Below are 6,000 nucleotides of genomic sequence, written 5' to 3' on the forward strand. Positions count from 1 at the left end.
CCAGGTCTCATCGGCTATGAGAAAATGGCTGAACTACAGTCGCAGGTGACTCAGGCTTCCCAGTGGTCTTACACTGCCATCTACTGACCAAATTGAGTACTCGTCGTCTGACATTTAAAACCAAAACAATGAGACGATAGATTTTAAATAAAATACTATCAAGTCTTGGCAAAATAAATAAAACCTACATCACTGTGATCACATCAGCGTAATGCTAAAAATCTATTGCACATTCGGTGATGTGTATCAATTTGAGACCGCTCATTACAACATGGATACTTTGTCTGATACATATTAAAATTTGTAAAAAAGAAAAAAAAGTGTCCCATACACGAAGTTCAGATATCTGTAAAAAGTACAGCTGAGTCCAAACCTTTGTTTCCGCATTAATGGTTTATTTGAGTGTAGAATCTGCTGACAATACATTGTCACTTGCACCAAATTTTGCATATCGTCGCTGTCCTGTGAAAAACATCCATCCATCCATTATGGATCAAGTCTTGGCAAAATAAATAAAACCTACATCACTGTGATCACACTCAGTGGGCATCACATTCTCCCTGACAAATAAAAATGGCTCATGACTAACCCTAACCCTAACCCTAACCCTAACCCTTCAAAAACAATTCTTATACTCGACTTTAACTGTGGAACCTTCTTGTCCTTTCTTAAAACTCTTAATATGCAAGTATTGTGGGTGGAATATGTGACGTGGGTGTTTGGTATGTATGTGGAGGTGTGTTGGTGTAGAAAACAGGATGTGAGTATGGCATTCCGAAGGGTGGATGGTACTGCATCAGTGTGTGTGGTAGTGGGGTATTGGAATATGTACGTATTGGTGGATATTGTAAAGTGCATCCTAACACTGAATTGGCTGTCCCATGTTCCTGCACTGACGGTCACCTAAAGAGTGATAAGTAAGAACCTTTCTGGGCTTTCTACCTGCTCATTGGGGGAATCTGGGGATTTAAATTGAGGACTGTGCTGGGTTATTGGAGGTTGTACTGCTTCTTCAGGTCTACTCAGGACAGGTAAGTCTCCATCTCTCTCTTGCCCTTCCTCTTCTTCACTCCCCTCCCCCAACAGGACATGCTCGGGCACAGCACTCTCTCCTTCCAGATATCGGAATGACAATGTCTTTTGGTCCTCTAGCTGGATCACTTGCAGCAGGTTTCCTCAGTTAGTATCCACAGTTTCCTTCCATCATCTGAATCACTCTCTGGGTTGTCTTCCATGTCTGCTTGTCTTAGTGTGCCTGACACTTGTCCTTGCTTTTGTGTGCTCCTTGCTTTGTTCTTTGAAACAGTTTTGGCTTGGGGTGGGGTAATTTCCACAGGTAAATCATTCACCAGCAACAGGAGATTATGATGAAGTGTTCTGGTGTTCTGCTGGTTACCGTGCTCAGGACAAACAATGTAAGCGGGACTCTCGACAACCTGACTTTTGACCACATAGACAGTCTTCTCCCAGTAAGACCATAACTTGCCTGGTCCTCCACGTTGACTTAGGTTTCTCACCAGAACTCTGTCTCTTGGCTGTAGCGCGACTCCTCTTGCTTTCTTGTCATAGGTCACTTTTCCCTTAGCACTGGATTTCTTACTATTTTCGGTGGCTATTCGGTAGGCTTCTGACATTTTCTGGGTCCATTTCTCTGCATATCCTCTTGGTGAGTATTGTTCCTTTTCGTTAGCTAACCCAAACAACAAATCAACGGGGAGATGCGGATGACGGCCGTAAAGAAGAAAAAAAGGTGAGTAGCCAGTTTATTCGTGTTTGATGCAGTTGTAAGCGGGTATTACATGTGGGAGATGATCCTTCCACTGTAGTTTCTCCCTCTCAGTCAATGTCCTCAGCATCTGTTGAGTTATGTTGAGACGCTCAACCGGGTTGCTGTGGCGATGGTAGGGTGATGTTCTGGAGTGGCCGACCCCAGACAGATGTTGCAAAGTTTTAAACAATTTGTTCTCAAATTCTCTGCCTTGGTCATGATATAATTTAGACGGGTAGCCAAATTTGGGGATGAAGTAAGTGAAAATACGTTCTGCTGCCGTTTTTCCACTTTGTTCTTTGTGGGGTATGCCTGTGCAAATCTGGTAAAATGATCGATCACCACTAGGATGTATTCGTACCCTCCACAACTAGTTTCTAGGTGTAGGTAGTCGATGCATATGAGCTCTAAAGGAAAGTTGGAAGTGATGCTCGAACATGTACAACAGGCTTCCTCGACTCAATGCATGGACATTTACAGGTGACATATTCCTCAATCTCCTTTGACATGAATGGCCAATAGAAGCTCTCCCTTGCCAGGTGGAGCACTCTCTCTGTTCCAACATGGCCCATCTCATTGTGCAGATGTTTTGGAGCAAGTGTTCTATATTTTTCAGGGAGATCTAACTGCTTGCGTTGGTTTGTCTTTCTGTAAAGAAGGTCATTATCAATGAATAATCGGCTCCACTCGTGAAGTAGCTTTCGGGTCGTTCCATTTACAGTTTTGCACACTTCGTCTGTTAACTTTGTGTTTGACTCTTTCAACTCCATAATTCTTCTGATAGCTTGATCCTCTCTCAGGGCCTATACTAACGCATCGTGACTGATGGCTTGCAGATGATGATAAGATTGTTGGTTAGAGTCAAAGGAAGAGATGTTTAACGCTGCAACCCATGGCACATCTTCTCTTTCTGCTGCTTGGCTTCCATCCCATGTCGCATACACGGTCTCATTGGAGAGCTCTTCTGTACAGGTCTTTTCATACTTCTCCATGTCTAATGGTAGGCGAGACCGAGCGTTTGACTTTCCCGGCCTGTACTTGACATCGAATCTAAAATCTGCGAGTTCCCCAACCCATCGATGACCGACAGCATTGAGCTTTGCTGTACTCATGACATAGGTCAACGGGTTGTTGTCGGTGTATATCGTGAAGTGGGGCGCATAGTACAGATAGTCACGGAATTTTTCACACACTGCCCATTTCAATGCGATGAACTCCAGTTTTCCACTATGCAGATGGTTATTACGTTCAGCCGGCGGCAGTGTTCTCGACCCATATCCAATGACTCTCAGTTTTCCATTTTGGGGCTGATACAGAACAGCTCCTAAGCCCTGGTCTGAAGCGTCTGTATGCAGGGTAAAAGGCTAGTGGAAATCAGGGTAAGCTAAAACAGGAGGATTTGTGAGTAGGTTAACCAGCAGTTCGAGGGCTTTCTGATGTTTAACGGTCCATGCTACGGGCTCTCTGTAGGGCAACTGAGGGGTGGATTCAGAGCCTGCCCTGGTTTGATTTGGAGCAGCTCATAGATTGGTCTGGCAATCCGGGAAAAATCCTGAATGTATGATCGACAATAGCCCAGACATCCAGTTACCTTCCTCACTTCACCTTCTGTTCTTGGTGTCTTACTTGTCAAGGTTCGCACAGCTTCAATGTCCCGTGGGTCTACTCTAACTCCTTCAGCTGACAAGAGGCGACCTACGTATCTCACTTCTTGTTTGAAGAGCTCGCATTTCTCAGGTCTCAACTTCACTCCGTGACGTTGAGGGGCCTGAAGGACTTTGCGCATTGTCTCAACATGATCTTCAAATGTTCTTGCGTAACATAGCATGTCGTCAAGATATGGGATGCAGCAATCATCCCTGAGGGGTCCTAGCATCTCCCCCATACTCCATTGGAATGCTGCAGGGGCATTGGATAGTACGGACCCACTCATAAAGACCCCAGGGAGTAATGAAGGCGGTGAAGGGGCGTGAATCTTCTGCGACGAAGCCTTGATGGTAGGCTTTCCCTTGGTCCAAAATACTAAACCAGGTGTACCCCAAGGGTGTTTGTCAGGTCTTGTATTCTGGGCAATGGATGACAATCTGGGACAGTCTTCCTATTCAGGAGGTGATAGTCAATGCAAAGACGCAGGCTGCCGTCCTTCTTCCGAACACAGACAACTGGGGCAGCATATGGGGACTTGGACTTCAGTATCCAACCCTTCATCAGAAACTCCTGTATGTACTCCTTCACCCCCTTGAACAACGGCTTTGCGATTGATGAGTACGTTTTCTGGACAGGGACTGTATCTTGGAGGTTGATTGTCATCTGTAGGCCCGGAATTCATCCAATGTCAGTACTATCACGTGCAAAAGCTCCAGCCTCTTCACATAGCATCTTGTTTACAATTTCTTTCTGTTGGTCATCAAGGTGACTGAGATCGACAGGCGGTTGAAATGGAGTTGGACTGGTGACAGTTGGTGTTGTTACAGGACTGCTGATGGTCGCCAAGGGATGGGAGTTTCCAGGTGAGTCTATTGTGATTAAGCGCTGTTTTTCTTGGGATAGTGATTGGGTGTTTTGTATTGTTCCCTACTGACAGCAATGGTTTGAGCTCTCTGCGAATGTCTTCATGTGTGTGCCCTAGACCTTGATACAAAGTATGCAGAAAAACATCCTGTACTGTACTTGCATTGTGTTTAACATCAGTGTCAGCATGTTTTGAAGCTAGCAAGATCTTTTGTTTTAGTCCTATAACCCTATATAGAACTGCTGTGGCATTTCATTATCTTTTTGCTTTGTGCACATAAGTTCTTGAAACAGCTCTGTGTTGCTTTGTTCACCTAGACGCGAGTGAAGAAACTCCTTTAGCTCTTCCACAGTTAAATCTTCCTTAATCATCAACATGTCCTTAAAATCCCCAGGTTTGATAATTTTCAAGACTGCTCTAACAACGTCTGCATCGCCGAAGTGTTCCTTTAACCCTTCTTCAATCTGTCGACAAACACTATTGTAACTGATGTCTGACCCCTGACCGCCAATTTGACCTCCCTGAACCTTAAATTCCCTGCGATTGAGATATGAAAGTTCTCTTAGCAACACCAGCATATCTGACGTCATTGGTGTGGAGTGTACCCTTTTGCTTTTCGTCTCTAATGTATTACTATCCAGTGGCATGGACGGACGGAACTTTCGACTTTGGTTGCAGAACATTTGGCGAGGTATGTGTAGGTATGTACTGCATTATTTGTTTACTCAGTTCCTCATAACTAGCAAGCATCTTCTGCAGTGTTACATCAGGATTAATCACATTTTCAACAGCTTCACTAACATCATTAACATGTCTTGCTTCAACATTGATACCATCAACTTGACCGTTAGTGACTGAATTTTGTGATACACCTTTTACACTCTTTTGAACCCGAAACTCGAGCCTGAATGAGGTTACCAATCATATCTTCTAAACTCAATAAATGTGCAATCCCTGCATCCTCTAATTATAGTAAGGTCTTACTGTGCATGTAGTTGTTGATGTAGTCGAAACAACCTTCTTCATCCTCCGCAATGAAACGAGCTTGGTGTAGCCCCCGACTACTCAAAGATAGTGTTATTTTGATATCAAGTAAGTTGGACCAGATTCTAGATTCTCGAAGGCTACAATAGTGGTAAGGCAGGTGTGCAAATGAAATAGCTGGAGACAGAATTGAGCAACAAGAATAAATGTATTAAATATAAACAACAAAAACTATTTACAACTTAACAGCCGGCATCTATATACATGTGGTACCATAGTTCACAATTGAAAAAAATAATACCACAGTCCTACTGAGCTCAGTAATATTCAGTCTTTTAGTCAGTCAATGTCTTTTTTTTTTTGTAGTCTTAGGTAGTCCTTGAAGAAGTGGTGTAATAGTGATAGTTGGGTTTGTTACCACGTGATGTTTCTCAAAGGGTAGTGAAGAAGGTTTTCTTATCTCAGTTGGGGTTCTGGGCCCAGGCTGGCCATCTCCATCGAATGAGACTGAATCTTCTCAAATCTTCTTGTTCAATGTATGTACCAAGGTAAAAAACCTAGCCTGCATAACACTAATTGTATTATTGTATGTAGCTAATAAAAGTATTATCAATTTCATCTCATCAGTCGCTATAGCTTCACAGTAGTTCCCAATTTCTCAAACGCTGCATTCACATATCACATTCGAAAACAGTTATTCATATACATACATGCATGTTTTCCAAAATATCATTGT

The sequence above is a fragment of the Filicampus tigris genome, chromosome 4 (assembly GCF_054856515.1).
Source record: "Filicampus tigris isolate MCC_2025a chromosome 4, RoL_Ftig_1.0, whole genome shotgun sequence".
In the NCBI taxonomy this organism is placed as follows: domain Eukaryota; kingdom Metazoa; phylum Chordata; class Actinopteri; order Syngnathiformes; family Syngnathidae; genus Filicampus; species Filicampus tigris.